The sequence below is a fragment of the Bidens hawaiensis genome, unplaced genomic scaffold (assembly GCF_021521415.1).
Source record: "Bidens hawaiensis isolate Kalapana, Puna unplaced genomic scaffold, B.hawaiensis_p1.1 tig00021507_1, whole genome shotgun sequence".
Classification (NCBI taxonomy): Eukaryota; Viridiplantae; Streptophyta; class Magnoliopsida; order Asterales; family Asteraceae; genus Bidens; species Bidens hawaiensis.
In genome coordinates, this window is record NW_027493342.1 from 192,290 (window position 1) to 215,459 (window position 23,170).

The 23,170-nt window shown below is 32.0% G+C and overlaps 1 pseudogene across 1 annotated transcript; it reads left to right on the forward strand.

The window, feature by feature from the left end:
* The first annotated feature begins 6,776 nt into the window (after nt 1–6,776).
* On the forward strand, nt 6,777–22,262 carry LOC143563677 (uncharacterized; annotated as a pseudogene). The gene is made up of 12 exons (XR_013140709.1): nt 6,777–7,217; nt 10,067–11,156; nt 11,221–11,280; nt 18,180–18,429; nt 18,486–18,903; nt 18,994–19,570; nt 19,640–19,737; nt 19,926–20,051; nt 20,137–20,241; nt 20,480–20,569; nt 20,708–20,994; nt 21,383–22,262. The product of XR_013140709.1 is annotated as an uncharacterized LOC143563677 (transcript).
* The last annotated feature ends 908 nt before the right edge of the window (nt 22,263–23,170 follow it).

Here is a 23,170-nt window from a genome sequence, read left to right on the forward strand (position 1 = left end):
ATAAAAAAATTGCACTAAAAAGGATTGATGGTCCTGGAATGGCAAAGGCCAATGTTGTTGAACATGGCCCATCTTCAAAGGGTAATAAAAACGGTGGAAAGAAGAATCATGGGAAAGGCTCCAACCTTGGTCCTAAGGGGGGAGCTAGGAAGAAGAAGTTCCAAGGAACTTGTTACAATTATGGAAAGCAAGGCCACATGGTTAGTGAATGTAAGCTTCCAAAGAAAGAAAATGTTCGACAAGTGAGCATGGTTCGTTAGGTTGATAACCTTGTTGCTGTGGTCATGGACCTCTCGATTATGGTCACCGAAGTTAACTTGGTTGGGCAAAATAACAAGGATTGGTGGGTTGATATGGGAGCTACCCACCATGTGTGCTTTGACAAAAGTGTCTTTAGCACTTTCAAAGAGGTTACAAATGGAGAAAAGGTTTTTACGGGAAACTTCACCATGGTCGAAGTCAAAGGCGAGGGGAATGTGGTTTTAAAGATGACTTCGGGAAACCAATCGCACTGCATACCTGTGCGATTAGTTTCTGAATGAAACCAATCGCATTGCATACCTCTACGATTAGTTTTTGATTGAATCTAATCGAATTTTCTGTGCGACTCAATTCGTTTGGACTTAGAGTTTTTAATCAACTTTGAGACTGTTTTGGACTAGACCATGATTTACACAATGGCAAACGAGTCTAAGTTGTTTGTTACTTGAGAATGAAGCAGGAACAACCACCAAACCTCCCAAACTAATGACTTTTGAAAGTAATTTTGATGATTTTAAATGGAGATTCAAAAAATATATCAAGATAACCGACATTACTCTTCTAAGATCCCTAGAAGTTGGTCCCCACAGACCTATGACCATGACACTTGAGGGACCTGTTGAGACTCCCGTTGAAGGATATGGAGAGAATGACAAGAAGTTGATTCTTGAAGACCAAAAAGCATTTGGAGTCATAATAAAGTTTTGCTAGGATTTGTGAGGAGATGGTACAATTACTGTTTTTCTCTTTCGTTATTTATATCATTTTATTGTTTAATTAATATGCTAATGTTTTTTATTGATGTTTATTTATTATGATTATAGAAAATAATGATCCAAACCAAGAATTACATACTTTAGCCCGGATGTTTGAATGTACACGTCAAAGGACAGAAGGACGTGTATATGCCGACTCATATGATGACACGGCAAGCAAAATTGTAAGTTCTTTCTACTTTTAACCTTATGTAAATATCCATGTTTCATGTGTTACGCATAGGATTAATAAAGTTTTGATGAAAGCCCCAATCCCCCACTAACCTATAGTCTATAATTGAGTTTCTTTTTTCTAAGCACTTCGATATACTATTAGTTCAATGAAATGTACAAAAAAACTAATGAAATTCCATTAGTTTTCGGCGCTTGTTCGTGTGCATATCTAGTTGTAGTATGCTAATAATCTCAATTTGGACTGAAAATAAAGACAATGAAACTTACATGATTCCAAAACTGTCTCTAAATACAAATCTGACCCGAAATGACCCGTTAACAGAAATTTAATTCGAACAGTAATAAAGTTGGTCCGAAAAAAAAAAACCCGCCCTTTTAACCCGTTTTTGACCCATACTATGACTTGTAAACTGACATGTAAAAGCAAACAAACTAAAATTTTTGACATGCTTAGTTTGTTTATTTCATATTACTCTTGGAAACTTTAGCAACTTTCACATCTGTGTAATGATATAATGTTATGACCAAAATACCCTTGACAATCAAAATTTGCTTGTAATGTCTCGAAACAAATTGTTGACACCGTGACCCTTCAAGTGTTTCACTTTAAACAGGCAGTTTTGACTATTAAAAGTCAATTCTTCACACGAATGCAATGTTTTCATAACCGGATTGAACAGCGAACCGGACGGGTAACCAGTTCACAGGTTCAACTGGTCGAACCGGTTGGACCGGCCATACAACTTTTGCCCCAAAAATGACGTTAAGGCTGAAAAAAAAATTCAAAACAATAATATTTTTTTTCTTAGTAAACCGGTTCAACTGGTCCAGTTCCCCGGTCGGACTGGTGAACCGGTTCGAACCGGCCAGTTTTCTAGGAACTGAACGAGCTACAACTACATGTGTTAACTAACTTAAAGTGCAAGTGGTAATACGAGTTGCATTAAACTTTATGTCACCATTGTATTACATTGTCAATAAATTATATAAATAAAGCCTCAATGGATAACTTGAAATATAAAAGAAACACAACCAACAGATTAAAACATTAAATTTATGACTCAACGGTTAACCTGATACTCGAGCCAAGCTCTAACACACTTAGGCTTGCAAGAATCTTCAAAGCACTTCTTCTAGTCAACTGGTTCTTCGTCCGCCCTATTACGACATGCATTTTTAGTTTACACAAAAGTTTAACAGAAGCTTAAATTTTCCAACAAAATGTTGTGATCAAATATGAAAATTGAAACACTACACAAATGTAATCAAAACATACCTAGTTTCCAAAATTCCTTGATTCGTAGCTAGTTGAAAACGTATGATCCAATTCTTAAAATGTTAACTAAATAATAGCAACAACAAGAGTTCTAATCGGTTTTACTTAACGGACCAAAAATTCTTATTTTAGTAACGCTCAAATCTTTGACCACCATTTCGACATTTTTTTTGAAAAAACTGTCATTTTGGCAAATGGGTCAAAACCATCGGTTTAGTTATCAGGTTAAAATTCCAAATTTTAGTTAACATGTTGAAACTTTGACCGTTGTTTTGGCAATTTACAAAATCCCCGATTGCGTATGCATGTATTAACCTATAAATAATTTTTTTGTCTTGTAATCACTACATTATATACATATTTACCGGAAAAAGTGTTCATAGTTTGCTACTGGTTTCAAGTTCAAAGTCTTGGTTTCGACTACATGACTATTGGATCAAAGTAATCGTTATGGCTTAAGAGAGCGGTTTCGGTATTTTCAAAAGTTTCAGAAATCTTGTTTATTAAGTCAAATTTTAATACCGATTCAAAACAGGTCAAAATGCCCTTAACCCGTTTTGAGTTGATGTTATTTTTTTTAAAATTAAAATCAACCTGTTTTCTCATATTTTTTAGAATACCAAAATTGCCATTGGAAGCCAAAATGATCACTTTCGATCCGATGCTCACATATAACAGGAACCAAGATTTTGAACTTGAAACCCATAACAAACTATGCACACTTTTGATCGGTAAAAACGATGTTAACCAATTTGCAAATTTTGACTCATTTGCACACTTGAACCAAAACTTACTTGATTCCTAAACTGCCTCTAAATACAAGACTGACCCGTTCACAACTTAAGTCTCTCGTTGTGTTTAACAAACCTGACCCGAAAGGACCTACTATCAGAAATTTGATCTGAATCTGTAGCACAATTTACCCAAATAAAAAGCGCAGCCCTTTTGACCCGCAAACTGACCTGTAACAGCAAACAACCTAAAATTTATGATATCTTCAGTTTAGTTTGTGTATTTCAGATTTTCTTTGGAAACTTTAGCAACTTTTAAAACTGTGTAGTTATCTAATGATGTGACCAAAATACGCTTGGTGTTTTGCATGTAACGTCTCGAAAGTTGATACTGTCACCCGCTGCAATTGTTAACCTCCTACACCAAATATGTTAATTTGACTCTAAACAATTTTTGCATCAGCTCATCTAATAAGAAATATGCAGTTTGACTATTAGAAGTCAACTCTTCACACAAATGTAATCAAAACTTTCCTAGTTCCTAAAATGACATTGACCCGTAACTAGTTGAAAACATACAGTCTAGTTCTTAATCCATTAACTAAATAATAGCAAAAGATTAGTACGAAAGCATATTATACCAAATCTGCACCAATTCACTTTTAACCGATAACGAATCAAAGTGAGAAAAAAAAAATATATCCTTTAGCATCCTAAATCGCCCCTTTGACAAATCTGTGAATCTCATGAAACACTTTCACTCGTAAAACAACATGCAACCTCAATTTCCAAAACTGAACTATATTTAACTTGGCTGATGCACACTTTAACTTTCACAAAAAAAAAAATAATTATCCGTATCCTTAAATTTGAACTGAATTACCTAGTAGTGAACCTTGTTGTGATAAGTTTTAAACCGTTTTAACTCAAATTTTCATATAACCCCTTTTAATACGACCGGTTTTGCTATTTGAACCTTGAAGGTACACTACTACACCTCAATATGATTTTTTTTATTAGAAATATGTTGACATTGATACTTAGATTATTGTAGATTATATCTTTATATATGTTGGCAATTCACATACTTGGATTCTTGATTAGATTTATAGTTTGAAATCTACTTTTTGTATAATTTTATTTTTAGCCGGCGTTTCCTTTTATGTGAATATTGTCTGTAATTTGTGATATTTAAGACTTTTTAGATTTGTGATTAATAGACATTTGATACTACAATTAGATTTCTTTTCATGAATATGTTTGCAGTTTGTTATTATATAATGTTAAACAGGAAATATGAATTTGGTAATTCAAAACCTATTTTGACAATATATTTTATTTTTTTTTGGAAAATATTGTAGGGACAAATGAAGAAAGACAAGCCTAAATTTGATGGAAGCTCTGCAGTAGATCCTGTTTTTCTGTAATGAACAAAGAGAACCATGGATATCACCGACTTTATGGTAGAGGCGTTACAAATACATTGCTTAAAAAGGTGGATGGTGCTTGCATGTCATACCTGCTTCCAGAGGGGCTAATGGAATCATTCAAAGAAAACATTGAAGTTGAAAACCACAAGTTGTTGGAAATGCGTAACGAGATTGAAGAGGATCATGAAAGAAAAAAATTCGAGCTCGAAGCTATGCGTAAAGATATTGACATCCAACGACAAAACTTGGAAGCTATGATGCAGAAGGTGACGAAACAACTAACATGTGGAAATCAAGACGAATCGAACATTTTAATTCTCTTTATTATTGTAATTGACACTTTGTATTGACCATATTATAATTTGAATTTGAAGATGCATGCTAAAATAGAATGTTTGAATATCAATGAAAATTTGTGTTTTTTTATTTACCCTCTATGAATCATATATTAAATAATAGCAATTAGATTTATATTTCAAAGTTGCACTTGAACGGAAAAAAAGTTGCATTTTTTTTCTATTAAAAATTGACAATGGCGGCATTAAGTCTAAAACAAAGTTGTAATTTTGTAACTAAATTATTAAAGGTTGCATTCTCTAATAGGCTAAGTATAAAATTAAAACCTATTTGAGTTGTGAACACTCTAAAAATCCTTTCTTAATCACATGTTTTTAATTAATGTTTAAATCTTATGGTCCACAATTAAAGTAAATAAAAAATGTAAATATAAATATAACTTTTTCTCTCTCCTGAAAACATCTAAAAAATTAGTAAAAAAATGTTAAAAAATAGCAACACATTTTTTTTATGTTTCGATGTTTTGTATTAAATGTTACAACATATATTACATGTAACAAAAAAAACGATGTTACATAGAGTTTTCGCGGGTTTTCACAACTCAATTGAGTTTTCATTTTAACCTTACCCTTCTCTAATATATATAAATGTAAACTTTGGTGCCGCTAAGTCGCCATTGCGCCACTTGGCGGCACCTTACTTGTCCATAGTAATTTGTTTTTTTTTGTTTCGGTATCGTAGCAGCATAACGGAAGCCGACCGAAAGACGAGACCTTACTTGTCCATAGCAATTTGTTTTTTTTTCGTTTCGATACCGACCGAATGACAATTTTTTTTGTTTGTTTTAATTCCGACAAAGTAACAAACGTAACGGAAAACCGACCGAATTCGCGAAGACTTGCTGCCTCATCGCCCGGGACTGACATCACTCGGGTTTTATTCAACACCCAGGTTTACCGACCGACACCACCCTTTGGTCCGATCAATTTTTATATTTTCCCTTTTGTAGCTCCAGTACCATAACAAACATAGCCAAAACCTGCCGAATTCATGTCCAGTTACCGTCTCAATACACGGGACTGACAACGCTTGGGTTTTACCACCACCCGGATTTACCGACCAAACAAACATCATTTTAAATAATTTATTTTTTATATTTTAATTTGACGAATATATTTTTTGGGTTTAATACTAAGGTTTTACCAATGGTATCTATACCATAACGAACGTAAACGATATCGACTTAATTCCCGTCGACTCACCGACGTAGCACTCGGGTTTTAGCAGCACCCGGTTTCAACATTGAGGTTTTACTAACTGACCCGGCGCAACGTGTCTGGTACAATACTAGTTTAAGTATAATAAATGTTGCATTTAAGTCTAAAACAAAGTTGTAATTTGAGTATAGAAACCGTTGCATTTTTGCAACTAAAATATAATAAAAGTTGTATTTGACTTCTAAAAAAGTTGTATTTGATGGTAAAAAAAAGTTACATTAGAATTTAAAAAGGTTAGGATACTAAAAAGTTGCATTTTAAAGTTAAATGTAACATTTTCAAAAAAAGATTGCATTATGCCTTAAAAATGTTAGCATTAGTGCAACATCTTTAGGACGTAATGTAACATTTTACCTTGGTTGCCTAGCCTCATTTTCTTGTAAATAGGAGATGAATAGGTATTTCTAAATCCACAGAGACAAAGAATCGGATCAATCATTGGTATTGGTTCGTATCGTGGCTTATTTAATATGTAAATTTCCGTCAGCAGCCCACTAGGTTGATTGTTTTACTTTTTATGAAACCTTTTGATAATATTAATCATTGAAAGACCCATGGCTTGTTTTTCTGGTGAAGCTTGCATCTATGATGTCTTTCTAAGCTTTAGAGGTGAAGACACTCGTCACTCATTTACTGATCATCTCTACCATAGACTAAAGCGAGCAGGAATTCATACTTTCAGAGATGATGAAGAACTCAACAGAGGTGAAGAACTGAAACCTGGATTTGAGAGAGCAATCAAATCATCTAAGGCTTCAATAGTAGAGAATTATGCAACTTCTACATGGTGCCTTGATGAGCTTCTACTCATCCTCAAGCAAAGGAGGGAGTGCAATCATTTTGTTCTATCACGTTGACCCCACAGATGTTAGGAATCAAAAAGGAAGTTTTGCTATCGAAGTCAAACCCTTTTCTAGATGGACATATGAGAATGTGTACATGTTGAAGAAAGCTCTTATGGAGGTTGCTAATTTGTCAGGCTTCACTCTTTCTGGGTATGGTTTTCTGTTTGTTCATCTAATTCGGATTATTATTGAATTGAATTTTAGTTCATTTGATGATTATTATAAGATAGTAAATGATTGATTGATTTCATTCAATAAATGTTTAGAGATAAATCGAGTCATAGGCTTAATACTAAAATACTGAATACTCTCTAAATCAGCGGCGAAGCTTGAACGAAAACGATGGGGTGAACAAAAATACAAAAATTTTCATAAATGGAGGGGTCTAGACTCAAAGTTTCAGACGAAAATGAATAAATTTACACAGTTACAAAGGAGCGGGCCAGAAACAACCCCCCCACCCCATCCCCCCACCTGCCCCTAAAGAAGGTGAAGCTTCTTTGGCACTGCAATTTTGACCCACAATCTTAAAATGGGAAAATTACTAAAATTGCCCAATTGACCAAACCAATTTGACCAATTTGTTGACTAGCCCCCAAACTATAAAAATACCCAAAACGCCTTTTTCTATATGGTAGGATCCACCATAATAGAACTTACATCTAACTTATCTTTCTAACACTATTCCGTTTTTGAACAAACCACATCTTGACATGTATGCACTTAATCGATCGGGCCAACCCCGTTTTAAAAAAACCGGCCGTTCAGTTTTGGCACCAATCACTTATAAAATTGTTGATCCGACGATTTAATAAACGGCCGGCCTACGGATCTATTCCTTTGGGCCTTTATATCTACTTTGTAGATCCGTTGGGCCTTTATATCTACTTTGTCGACCAACAAATCTATTCTGACAGCCTTCATATCTACTCAGTCGACTAACATATCTATTCTAGCTGCCTTCACATTTATTCTGTTACACCTTCGTATGTATTATGTCGGGCTTTCATATCTATTTATTTGGAGCTCAAATCTTTATGTTTAAATTTATTAAATAATAAATAATAAAAAAAAACAAAGAATCCAAATAGCTGAAACATTATTTTATGTTTAGTGAAAATTTTAAGGGCCGATAGTAATAATGGTGGAAAATGAATACCGTCAAACAATTGGCATGAATGTTACCCATGTTAAGGTTTTGCATTTCATCACAAACCACCCAAATATGTACTCTCTTTAATTTTACGATCCACCAAGATTATGGTTTATTACCATAAGCTGTTAAAATTTCCACTAAGCATAAAATAATGTTTCGAATATTTGGCTTCTTTATTTTTATTATTAATTATTTAATAAATTTAAACATAAAGATATGAATGCCCCAATTAAATACCCGACGGAATAGATACGAAGGCCCGACATAGTAGATGTGAAGGCTGTCAGGATAGATATGTTGGTCGATGAAGTAGATATGAAGGCAACCAGAATAGATTTGTTTGTCGACGGAGTAGATATAAAGGCCAGGCAAAATAGATATGAAGGCCCGATGATAGATCCTTGGCCGACCATTAATTAAACCGTCGGACCGACTATTTAACAAACGGTCAGCACCAAAACTAAACGGTCGGGCCGACCATTTAAGTGTATGCGTGTCAAGATGTGTTTGGTTCAAAATTGAAAGGGTGCCAGAAAGATCTGTCAGGTACCAATTCTATTACGGTGGATCCTACCATTTTAGAAATCGGACATTTTGGGTATTTTTTTAGCTTGGAGGGCTGGTCAAGGAATTGGTTTGGTCAGGTGGGCCATTTTCGTAATTGTGTTAAGGGTCGTTTTAAGAATTTTAGGGTTAATAGTATCGAAGCAATCGGACGTATGCGTAATTGGTGCCGGTATGCTCTTAAAGCGGTGTCAGACTTGTAACCCGATGCCGATACGCACATAACGCTTCATAGGAAACGTAACCAGCGGCAATATATGCGCGACCAGGTGATGGTATTCGTGTAACGCGACATTGTATGGCGCAACTAGTTCCGATATGCATGAAATTTGCATTAAGCATGCATAACAAACGTTGTGCGTTTAACCGGCACTTGATCACAATCTGCACTGAAATTCACGTAACCGACTTTAAACATGTGTAAGTGATGTCACGTGTAGCCGGCATTGGTTACCCGTGCGAAGCCAGTTACGCGTCAAGCGCTAAGTTAAGTGCCTACCGGGTCGGATTATGCGCATTCGTGGCGAACTGGTCAAGTGTTTCCCTGTACTTTGAATCCTCATTTATGTAAATTAGAGAAAGATCAATTTAAGTATCTCCTCCAGTGACACTATGAGTCTATAATGGATGTGATTTTCATATTAATTCTGTTTAATCTTTTATTCATTCATTTTTGAAACTTAATTTTAAACAAGGAATATTGGATTATGATAATCTCTATTATGATAATCTCTATTGAATGATATTGGCCGATAATCATATTAATTTTTTTTTTGCCACCGGTGGTCCCAAATTTAAAAAAGTTCCCCCCAATGCCCCCGTTAACAAGGAGTTAACGACGTTATACTTTTTTTCGAATTTCAAACTAATGTTTTAGGGTTTTTGATCGGAATGAGAACACAAGTCTATCGACTCGTATCCTCCTTCTGATCGAGCAAAGTTTATTTCTTCCTTTTGGAGTACCGCTTCGAGTTAAGTTTACATCAGTCGACTCGTATCCTCCTTCCGATCATAAGCCCTAAAATATTAGTTTGAAATTCGAAAAAAAAGTATAACGCTGTTAAGTTCTTTTTAACCAAGGACCATTGGGGCCAACTTTTTTAAATTTGGGACAACCGGTGGCGATAAAATGAATAGGATTATTATCCGTCAATACCATTCAATAGGGATTATTATAATCCAATAAACCTGTAAACAATGATTTTTATCAAAAATATCAAAGAATCTCTAACTGTCGTCTCATGGGTTTTTTTTTTTTTTTTTTGTTGTGTTCTTGCAGACATGAAACAAGCATTATGAAGAAAGTCGTTGACACAATATATAGTAAGTTAGGTCCCAAAGATGTTCATCTTCCTGTGAATATAACAGGGATGACCACTTGTTATGAGGAGATCAATTCCTGGTTAAATCGGTCAAATCTTGAGTTTTTAGAAATTTACGGTATGGGTGGAAGTGGCAAGACAACACTTGCCAGATATATATATGATTCAAAAATGAAGTTTTTTGAATATGCGAGTTTTATTGAAAACATTGGTAGTAGATCTAAAGGGACCAATGATCTACTTAAACTACAAGAGCAACTTCTTAAAGATATATTAGGAGGGAAAAAGAGAAAAATATATGGTGTTTCTCAAGGTACATGCATGATCGAGGAGGTCTTGCAAATGAAAAGGGCACTCATTGTTCTGGATGATGTTGTCGAACATAGTCAGTTAAATACTTTACTAGGAACTGGGGAGATTAATTCACAAACCAAGATTATTATTACCACCAGGGAAAGGCTTGACTTGTCATGTTGGAGGTGTCAACAGTATGAAATGAAATTACTGAATGATGAGGAATCGCTAGAGCTTTTATGTCGTCATGTGTTTAGATCCAAAATTCTCGTAGAAGGATTTGAGGACCTTGTACTACAAGCAATACAATATTGTGAAGGAAATCCATTGGCTCTTGAAGTGTTGGGCTCGTCTATGTCTAACAACACTACCATCAACTATTGGAGAAGTCAATTGAATTTATTGGAAAAGGATATCCATGATGGAATTCATAATGTACTCAAAAGGAGCTACATGGCCTTGCCATATAACACTCATAAAGAGTTGTTTTTACATATTGCTTGTTTCTTTATTGGCAAAGACATGGATTACATAGTACAAATATTGGAGCCTGATTACTCAGCAATATCTGGAATACAAACCCTGATTAACAGATGTCTACTTTCGGTCTCACCCAACAAAAAGCTCATGATGCATAGATTACTTCAAGAGATGGGTAAAAACATAGTCCGTAAATAATCAACGAAATTCCCTGCAAAACGTAGTAGAATCTGGCGTAGTAATGACTCCTATAAGATATTGAGCAAAGGAAAGGTAAGATGCGCCATGTATAACTTATGTCTTTCCTATAACTTATGTTCATCAGCCTTTCTCTCAGGGATCAGAAAAGGTAGAAGGTTTAGCACTAGACACGAAGATGTTGTCGGAAGAGAAACAGGTGAAGAAAATTGTTCATCTAAATTGTTGAATTTCTTATAACATGTTTAATAAGTGGTCATATGACTTGCCCATGTACCACTTATGAAAATCATAATATCCTTAAATAGTGAACAAATATGTTCTTTATTGGGCACTAGAATAGTGCCCGTGTTTTACACGGGTGGAACATATTTAAAACGTTATATACATATATATATATATATATATATATATATATATATATATTGTAAACTTAGTAAAATGCAAATGTCATATTTATATAAAAAAATACTTTTATATAAATTATAAGACATTAAATTTTTATTTAATTCAAATAGAAATACATACAAAGACTCACAGAGATAAATAAAAAATTAAAACATGTTTATAACTTATAACATGAGTACAAAAATCACATCTAATCTAACTAATATATTAAAGCAATACATGTTCCACATGACTTTCAAATATGTCATCTACATAGGATGCCAACTAATCAATTTTTATTTATACATATTCCACCTAATTAACTAATTTATTAATTACCATTCATTCAATTTAATTATTTTTTATGTTAAATGAACAATTAATACGTTTATTACTGTTTAATATTTATTAATTACCTCAATTAAACTAATTATTACTTTCTTAAAATTATATTATTAACAATTTTTAATTAACTCAATTAAGTTATAACCTCGGAAAGAATGACTGGTTTCAACAGCTTGATTAATTGGTTAATTTTTTTAAACAAAGATATTACACATTTACGAGTCAAAAGTGTCTGGTACAAGTTGACTACATTTGGGTATAAAAATTGGAGCATAGTTGAAAAGAAGTTATAGCAATTTGATATATTTTAGGTTTAAGGATACGGTTTGTTATCAAACAATTCATAATATTTCACAAATAATTTGCCCTTATACTATTTTTATGGTTATCACAAAGTTTGTTTTTTTAGCAATTGTGATTTAACCCATAATGGACAAAACAAATCCGCTCATAGTCGGTAAACGACATAACGAATGGTGTTGTGACTTAGGTCGCTTCTCTATATGTGAGCGAGCAAGCTTGACTAATTTCCACAAAAAGATGGTCATGGTTAATTTATGTGTGTGTGTAAGATTCAACCTCTTGTTTTACATGACTCTTAAAGCCAAATGCAAAAGCTACAATGTTACATAAAAGTTTATATATAGAAACAAAGATAAATTTATTGTTCATGTCATCTTAGTTTTTATGTTAATTTAAAAAGGCGGATTAGGCTCATATTTAGTTCAGATTAATAGTTTTTTAGTAAAATTTATTCGGCTTGAAATAGGTTATGAATGGAAAGTTCTCGGTTCGAAACAGGTTTTTCTAAAAGAATATCAAATTGATTAAGTCAAAACATGCGTGTCAAAAAGGGTTATGATTCGAATAAACTCGGGTCGAATCATGTTGTTTCAAATCATAGTATTTTTTAACTTAAAAATAAAATTCATTATCCATGTATTATTAGTTTTATATTAATTTAAACAGGCAGATCGGGTTCGTGTTTGGTTCAAAACAAGTTTAGGTCAATGTGTTTTTAGAGTAAAATAAGTTTGGGTCTAAACAATTTTTTTTAAAAGAGTATCAAATTAGTTCAGGTTAAAACGGGCGGGTAAAAAAGAGTTATGATTAGAATGATTGAGTCGAAACGAGTTATTTTAAATGATAGTATTATCTAACTTAAAAGTTAAATTCATTATTGAACGAGCGGTTCAGGTTCATATATGATTCAAAATAGTTTGTTGAAACAACCGGTATTTTCAAACCCGGTGGAAACTTTTTCTATTGAATTATTTCCTTTATGAACAATTTATGTTTAAATCCTTCATCACTATTGTAATTAGTGTAAAATATAATTTAATTTAAGAGAAATTGTTATACCTTACTAAATTATTTGGCATTATGGATTTTTTTAAATAATTATAATTGTTATATTTGCTTGATTTTACTTATAACTTGTATCAAATATGTAAATATTTTTTTATTAACATTATAGCATCTTTCAGCCCGTGTAATACACGAGTTATTAACCTAGTATTAATTATAACTTAACCTTCTAATGAAATGGTATATAATATCTTATAATATGGAATTTATTTGGAATTTCAAAAAAGTTGATCTACAATTGGTGATCGAAAAGGATTTAGGGTTTTATTTTGGGCATGTATACTGAAATTTGTACATAATTATTTAGACGTAATTATAAATTGGTCAAATTAAAGAAAAAATTAACTTTTTTCATAATGGATGTTTTTTTATTATGTTGTTGAATTATATAAGTAGCTTTTACAATAATTCTATTTAAATGTTAAAAGTAAATAAATTTCATATACAAAATTGTTACAATTTTAATTACACTCTTAAAAATTATTACATTAACCTAATAAAAATGTCTAATCGCCATTAGATAATAAAATGAAATGTTTATTAAGATTGCAGAGTATGGAAAGCTTTAAAAATTTGTTTTTAATTGGTCAAATTCCGTATGTAATCGGGTTTATATTTTTTATGAATTTAAGCTTAAATTAAGCAGTTATAAATTGGTCAAATAAAATTTTAAATTTATTGATATTAGCATTTGTCATATTTGAAGAAAGTTTCCATTGTTTTTAATTTGATCAATTTATATTTATTTATAAATATCCAAACTAAAATTCCATTATAAATTATTTGAAGAATAAAAAAACATTCCATTTTTATGATCAATATATATATATATAAACAAAAACGCTAAAATCCTATGGAAGCTACCAGATTGCTTGATTTTTAAATGGGGTTTCTCATTTATTTAACCCAAATTCATGGGTATGGGTCTTACCAAAACCAGATAGCTCTTAAACGGGTTATAACATCTCATTAAATTAAAAGTTAATCCTACCAATTATTTGATATGAAAATTATATAATATAGGGATATATTAAAATTTAATATCCAATTTAAAAAGAAAAATATATTATTTATAATTAATAAACAATTTTATAGTAAAAAACATAACCGGGTCATGGGTCACCAAATCCAGATAGCTTTTAAACGGGTTATAACATATCATTTATTTATGAAACTCTTTCATTATCAAACCTACGTATATTATTAACTTTCTTACAATAAAGAAAATTAAAATTCAAAAAATAAATATTAAAAAACAAAAAATGTAAAACAACCATTCTCTCAAGCCATCAGATTGTTTTTATTTGTAAATGAAGTCTTCTCACGCATTTGACCCGAATTCACGGGTAAAGGTCTCAACAAACAAACCCAGATAGCTCTTAAACGGGTTATAACATCTCATTATATTAAAAATTAACCTCATCAAATATTTGATATGAAAATCCTATAAAATAGGGATACACTAAAAATTAATATCCTATTTTATTTAAAAATATATATTATTTATAATTAAGAAACAATTTTATAATAAAGAAAATAAACGGGTAATGGGTATCACCAAACCCAAATAACTTTTAAACCAGATTATAACATATCATTTATTTGTGAAACCATTTTATCATCAAACCTCAATTATATTAATTATTAACTTTCTTACAATAAATAAAATTAAAATCCACATATATATATATATATATATATATATATATATATGTGTGTGTGTGGAAAAATGAATATAGGCTTGTTAAGCATCTAACCTTAGATGCGAAACCCCCCAAAACTACGCAGTTTTTGATAGAAAAGCCAATTAAAACTTAACTTAAATTCCATTTTTATTGCCAACAAAACTCGCACCTACTTATTCTAAGTTTTTAATAACTAGATCCCATGAAATCAAAATTCCAATTTTGTAGTTGATCCCAATTTCGGTCAAAACTTCTATTCAGCGCGGGATCAATTTCATGAATTCACCGGTAGCCATTAATTCTTGCATTATTTTAAGGTGTCGAACTAAACTATATTCATCATATGTGGGGAAGTAAACAATTTAAACTGCTTTAACCCAACAAAAAAGTTCTTTCATAAAGTAGCATCAGGTCAATAAACAATTGAAGTTAACTTGTTATCGTTTTCCTTTTTTTTTTCTATTGAAGTTGGATATACAGATAGTGGTTTTTTTCCATCAAAATTACGTAGTTTTGAGGGTTTCGCATCTAAGCTTAAATGCTTAACAGCCTCATATTCACTTTTCCCATATATATATATATATATATATATATATATATATATATATATATATATATATATATATATCGAAACCCCTAAAATCCTACGTGTCGCGATGTGGTCGCTCCCCATTTTATGGAAGCTACCAGATTGCTTGATTTTTAAATAGAGGTCTCTCATTGATTTAACCCAAATTCATGGGTATGGTCTTACCAAAACCAGATAGCTCTTAAATGGGTTATAACATCTCATTAAATTAAAAATTAATCTTACCAATTATTTTATATGAAAATCCTATACAATAGGGATATACTAAAATTTAATATCCAATTTAAAAAGAAAAATATATTATTTATAATTAATAAACAATTTTATAGTAAAAAACATAAAAGGGTCATGGGTCACCAAATCTAGATAACTTTTAAACGGGTTATAACATATCATTGTTTATGAAACCCTAAGTATATTATTATCTTTCTTACAATAAAAAAAATTAAAATCCAAAAAATAAATATTAAAAAACTAAAATTAAAATCCAAATATACATATATAAATATTAAAAACGAATAATGTAAAGTAACCCCCGTAATACGGGGAACAAAATCTAGTATATATTATATACGGCGGTTTCTATACTATTTTTTATTTACATCAGCAACTTTATTGATTTTAATTTATTCGTTGTATGGAAAGTTTATATTAAAATAATATACATCGGTACCTATTGTAATTGGTCAAATTCCATATTTAATGGTGTTTAAATATGTTATGAGTATTAAGCATAAATTAAGCAACAAACCATTGTAAATTAAGTAACACTTTAAACAAAATTACAATGACTATCTAAATTTTAAATTTAAATATATAGTTGAAATCATTAATTTGTATTTTAAAATAGAATTTTGTAATAAACCTGGAAAATACCCTTATGTAAAAACAAAATTAAAAATAAGCATTCACAAACATTAAAACGTATACATTATTTTTGGCATTTAGACATAATTAGAACATGGTCAAATATTAAAAATAGAAACAATGTTGATATTGGAGAGTACTAATAAATTTTAAACTTTGTTGCAAGATTGGTCAAATTTCGTTTTCAAAATGGTTATAAATATGTTATAAATATTAAGCATAAATTATGGGTATTATATAAACCTGAAATAAATAAATGGGTATTTTATTAAAGTATAAAATATGATGATATTGGAAACTATAAAATCTTTTAAATATCGTTGACATCGGTGAAATAATGTTCTCTGAGATTAAATGTAAATAATAATGATTGCGTAAATTAAATTGAATTTCAAATACAATATTAATTAGAATGACTATATTCATTTTAAATTGAAGTATAAAATTATATAAAAATGGAAATAAATAAAGGTGAATTTTATTATATTGGGATTTTTAATTTAACTTATGTTTTAGTTACATTCAATGACTTTTGAGTTAGATACATTAAATCGAAGGTTATAGTTCAATTTTATGAATATAAAAAAATATCAAACCAATAAAGTTGTGTTCTACTAATTTTACTAAATAATAAAATGATAACCAAAAAGGCTAAAATTAAATTGCTTAATTAGAAAACTTCTAAAAAATTATGGAAAGGATTTTGATATTTGACTTTAAATTGAAGGGTTTATTTTATACATTAATTTTGACATTTTGTCATAATTACAAAATGGTCAAATATAAAAAATGGAAAGTTGTATTTTATACATTAAATTTTTACCCACATTTATTAATCAAATTTGACCAATAAAGTTGCATTCTGAAAATATATTAAATCGAATTTGACCAACAACAATAGAAGATTGATTATATAAAAATGATTTAAATTACATGAATTGTGTAATATACATAAATAAATAATCATAACTTAGCATCCATTATTGTACAAAAACAAAGCCATTTTTGTAGCAAATACTCTTTCCTTGAAATTAGCTATCGGCCATAAGCTGAAATGAAAAAATAAAAACGTATATTTTGGTTTAGTAACAATTACCAATGGATATAATCGGAATAATTAACAGAATAAATCCGATAGCATTGTAATCACAACCTAAATAAACCACTAATTGTAAGGCAGATAAAGCAGTGCTGCCATAAGCCGAAATCTTTAAAATTAAATTAATGTTACATAATATATTATTTTGGATAAATTAAAAAAATATAAAAGTGTATTTTGGTTTAGTAAGAATTGCCAATAGATGTAACTGGAATAATTAACAGAATAATTATATGGAAGATAGAGCAAGTAGATAAACTTCAACATTTCCATTGAATTTTGGATTTTGATGTATGACCTAAATGGATTATATGAAAATATGAGAATCAGCTATTAGAGTATAAAAACTACCTTACCGAAATATGGAATAGATGATCGGCAGAGGCGGGTAATTCATAACACAGAGAGAGAGAGAGAGAGAGATTAAAATGATTATTAGGGTGCAATGTTAATGTTTATATAATCGGTTTTTAATGTTAAGGTTTAAATATTTATTGGTTGATTAAAATTAAAAGTGGTTACCAAAACTTGTGAAAGGAAAGTTGTTATGGTCAATTATTAGATTAAAATTAAATGGCTAATATGTGGAAATTAGATTTATGAAAAGTTGATGACATGGAAGTCTATATGGACAAGCTAGGTGAAAGATATATACATAAAATTGTATTGCTTTAAGAAATTAGTAAGATGTCCATGAGGACACGTGGCATGCCCATGTTCATCAGACCTTACTAAATCTCTTCATGTTAAATTTGCAGTCAACATACCTTAAAACAGACGCGCTTGAAAAGATGGTTAACCTAAAATTGCTCCAGCTAAATTATGCGGAATTAAACGGATCCTATAAGCAGGTTTCTGGAGATTTAAGATGGCTTTGTTGGCATGGATTCCATTTGAGAATCGTACCGGCTGAATTATGCATGAGAAACTTGGTGGCTCTAGATATGAGTTATAGCAACTTGGAAGTATTTGAACCCCCTACAGCTATGAACACAGAAAACAACCTACGTTATCTTTTCCATTTTCTTTGCAACGGTTATTCCTCAATGACTGCCACCTTGAATGTACTGATTATTTTCCTTTGAATTTCAGTGTTCAACAATATTTGGAATATCTGAATTTAGGCAATAATCGATTTGAGTCCTTACCTTGCTATGATCATCTTAAAAATCTCTGTGTTCTTGACTTGAGTTTTTGTAACAGACTCAAATGTCTTCTATGTCTCCCTAGTACACTTGCAGAATTGTATGTGAGTTACTAGAGAGAATAACTTTCCAGTCACACCGATTCTCCTTGCAAGAGTTTGGTTATGAAGGCTCTAATAATTTGTATGAAATTGAAGGCTTTATCAAATTGCAAGAAATAGCTAAACTAGATGAAACTGAATTGGGACACATGACTTGGCTACAAGAATATCAAAACTATGAGATGTTCCTTGCTGGTGATGATGAGCTCACAGTAGGCAGAAGTAGGCTTATCCAGGTTGATTGCTTCTCTCCGAAATACGCCATTAATATACTGTCTGCAAACTAATCTTGTATAGTGTTGATCTCTTTCATTTGTGTGAAACAGATGTTATATGAATTCGATATGATGAGCACATCTCTGCCAGATCTGATGGAACCCATCACGACACCTGCGTATACATCAAAATCATCTTCTTTGTCTTTTGCTGTGCCTTTGTGTCCCATAAATAAAAGGCTCAATGGAATTAATGTAACGTTCAGGTATTCAATATCAGGTGAAGATATGATATGGTTTTGTAAAATAAGTACAACCGAAGGTGCTGTAGATTTTATGTACAACCCAAAAGTGTTTGGAAAACCTGAATTTGGAGAAGTATGTGCTTGGGTAAGCTATTGGCCAATTGGATACACACTGAACGTTGGAGACGTAGTTAATGTCTCCATTGTTGTTATGAGTGGATTGTATGTACATGAATGCGGTGTGAGCCTGGTGTACTCCGGTAACGAAACCTTGGAAAATACCACACAATGGGAAGAAATTGTGGGAGGAGATTTGTCCGGGTTTCAACTAAGCACAGGAGCATACTATCTTTGTCGGCGTGATTTCTTTGAGTTAATGGAGGTTGGTAGATTGACTCCTGATTGGTTTAGGATTCTAGTTGGTGATGCCATTGACTACACAGGTACGTCCTGTGATCTTGTTAAGCTAAGTCTTTGTGTTTGCATTTAAATCTTCTCTCTTTATGTTACAGAGGTAAGAGGATGGAGAAAGACAGGTCAACCAAGACAAGTGAATCCAATATTCACAGAGTTGAGAACTATTAGATGTATAATCCATGGTCCAGAACTAGTAAGTTTGCTCTGTCACAAACTAGTGGGGAAATTTCAATTTGTAACAATTATGGATTTGGATTTTATGATAAACCAACAACTATTCTGTGTGAATTTGTTTTCCAGGCTGGAGGTGCTTGCGCCTTTTCTAATATTCTTCTTGTTGTTGCTGTGACAAAAAAATAAATAAAATAGAAATAAAAACAGGATGACATTTACAATATCGCTGAGATGGTCAAATCATCTATTGGTGATAAACCTGTGCCATTCAAATCAAGCTTGCTTGAGGCGGAAATGAAACCTAGCACTAGACTGGAATTAGCTGTAGAAAAGGTTGGTGCATATTAAGTTTAGTGGATGAATGCAAACGCTTATTAGTATTTAGTTGAGTAGAAATAAATTTTCTCCCTCAACTCAGGAAACTTTTTATAAGAAGGAAATTAACTCTGGAGATGAGACAGATGATGATTCCGGACCTACTTTTGATGACTTAACAATTGAGGAATTTGTTCCTCACTCACATGTAAGTACGGTTTGTTTTCAAGCCGAAGGGACTTCAAATTTAGCGATCCATAACTACTTCAGAAGACATAATGCAAAATATTTTAGCCCGTTCATAGCTTTGTTGATATAGTTTCTCATTTGCAACTTCCTCAATTATGCTCACTGTGATTAAAAATTCTTTTACTCTATTACTAGTAACTTATTTGATTGTTTTTAGTATCTCATTTTGTTATTGTTATTCTTGTTAATTTGTTCAGGAACAAAAAGAGGGTGAGGGCACGTCTAAAGCAATTAGTTATGATGAGATTAAGGAGTCTGATTCACCCTCACACGACCAGAACATAAAGGTAATTCCTCATTTTCTTGTTAAAAAAAAGAAAATACTATATAGTGAGTAGCATAAAACAGTCCCTATGTGGGAAATACGCATTCTCCACCAGACATCTATCTATATAATTATTTTGTAATAACATTGTAGTTTTCAGAAAATTGTGTTGGCAGTGAATTTAAGCAGTCGAATTAAAAGGCGCAAGATGAAGAAGGCATTAAGTCGGTTTCAAGGAATTAAATTAATTGAATATGCTAAAAAAGAAAGGAGATTAACTGTCATCGGGGATGTTGATTATATGACATTGGGCGCTAGTATGAGGAAGATTGCACACACAGATTTGTTAACTGTTGGACCTGCCTCAGAAAGACTTGCAAAACAACATCATAAACCTGGTTACAGATCCGGAGAAGAAGATAAATCTGGAAACGAATCGGATGGATGGTATCATCCTGTATCCCTTTACCCTGATTTCATGATTTGTTCTATGATATATAGGTCTCCACTTCCAGCATATGGAACGTATTTTCCTTTTTATCTTCATAACAGATTAAACAATGCTTACAGCGTAACATTAATATGCACTTATAATACTATATGATTTAAAATGATTGGAAATGAAGAAGAATAAAAGAATACAACTTCAAATATTTGGACAAATTCATCACCTGCTTGTTGCCAGTTTAAGATGTGACAGGCTTTATTAACTATAAATATTGAAGATTTTTGTTAAACATAACTAAAAACTGGCTTATGTTGAATCTCCTTAAATAGTTGTCACCTGTTTGTTGTCAGTCAAGATGACAAGTAATTTTTTGTAACTGAAACGCAGGATAATAAACTCTGCAACTGCAGAGGGCGAAGAGTCATCTTCAACGCATCCATGTAGGATTTTTTCACTTGCAGAAATTCAGTCTGCCACAAAAAAGTTTGATGATGGACTGGTCTTAGGAAAGGGTAGATTTGGAATAGTGTACAAAGGTCAAATTTCTGGCAAAGAAGCCGGTCCGGTAGGAGCCATCAAAAGATGGAATTCTGTGTCCAATGAAGAGGAGCTTCAGTTCAGGGCCGAGATCGATACACTTTGTAAGTTTCACCACCGTCACTTAATGTCTCTCATTGGCTATTGTTATGATAAAAAGGAGAAGATTGTCGTTTACGAATATATGTCGAATGAAATCCTCTACCATCACCTACACGAATCTCATACCCCTTTAAGCTGGGTGACACGGCTCAAGATAGCCATAGGTACTACACGTGGTTTGAACTATCTACACACCCTACATGGAGTCATACATCGTGACGTAAGCAGTGCAGACATTTTCTTAAATGAGAACTGGGAAGCTGTGATTTCGGGCTTCAGGATTTCGATAAAAGGCTCAACTGATTCATTAGATTTTCGTGCTACAACCTCCATTGTTACGGGAAAAATTGGGTATGTTGATCCAGAGTATCTCAAAACTGCCAGACTAACATTGAAATCAGATGTGTACTCATTTGGGGTTGTATTATTTGAATTGTTATCTGGAAGGCCTGCAATAGACGAGCGCTATGAGGAACCCAGCTTGGTAATGTGGGCTCAAAATTGTGTAAAGGAAAGAAAATTAGATGAGATGGTTGATTCTTCTATCGAGGGAACAATTTCTAGCAAATGTTTGCTCGAGTTGCAGACCATTGTGTACACGATGACCCAGATAATAGGCCTACTGTGAGTGAGGTACTAACCTCACTTCAGGCTTTACTGGAATTACAGGAGAATTCTAACAATTTTTCCGAGTCACCAGACATAATCGGAAAGATCATAGTTTTTTGTTCCTGCGACCATAAAAACGCCTCTATGTCTAAACTTCTCATTTATGTTGTATATGCGTTGTAGCATGTTCATAACTATTTTACCTTTTTCACTTTTTTAGACCTAAGTGGAACAAGTTCCCAACAAGAATTAGCAAGATGAGTGAGTGATCAGAGATGATAAACTTGCTATTAAAGTTCTTTCTTGCCTGGGTGAGGGGAGCTATGAAAGGTTTACAAAGGTCCTAATTTTGTGAACATCTTAATGTCAATGTGGTAAGGAGTCCTTGAGGAGGCACACCTAGCTTTTAACATACGCATTGTTGAATGAGCTTATTAGATAAATATGTAAAATATAATGTAATAGCTTTTATGCTCTAATACGAGGTTATTTTACATTATTCGTCTATAATATTTATTTATTTTTTTGAATTTTAATTATATTTATTGCAAGAAACTTAATAGTATACTAATAATTTGATGATGAAAAGATTTCACAAATAAATGTGATATTATAACCTAGTTTAAAGTTATCTGGGTTTGGTGATACTCATGACCAACTTATTTTTTACTATAATTTTTTTAATATATATATACACACTATAAAATTTTATAAGATTTTCATATCAAATATTTGGTGAGATTAATTTTTAATTTAATGAGATGTTATAACCCGTTTAAGGGCTATCTGGGTTTGGTAAGACCCATACCCATGAATTCGGTCAAATGCATGAGAATACTTCATTTACAAATAAAACAGTCTGGTGGCTTGAGAAAATGTAAGGAGCAACCACAGAGCTTTTAAAGGTTTCGTTTATTTATATACTAG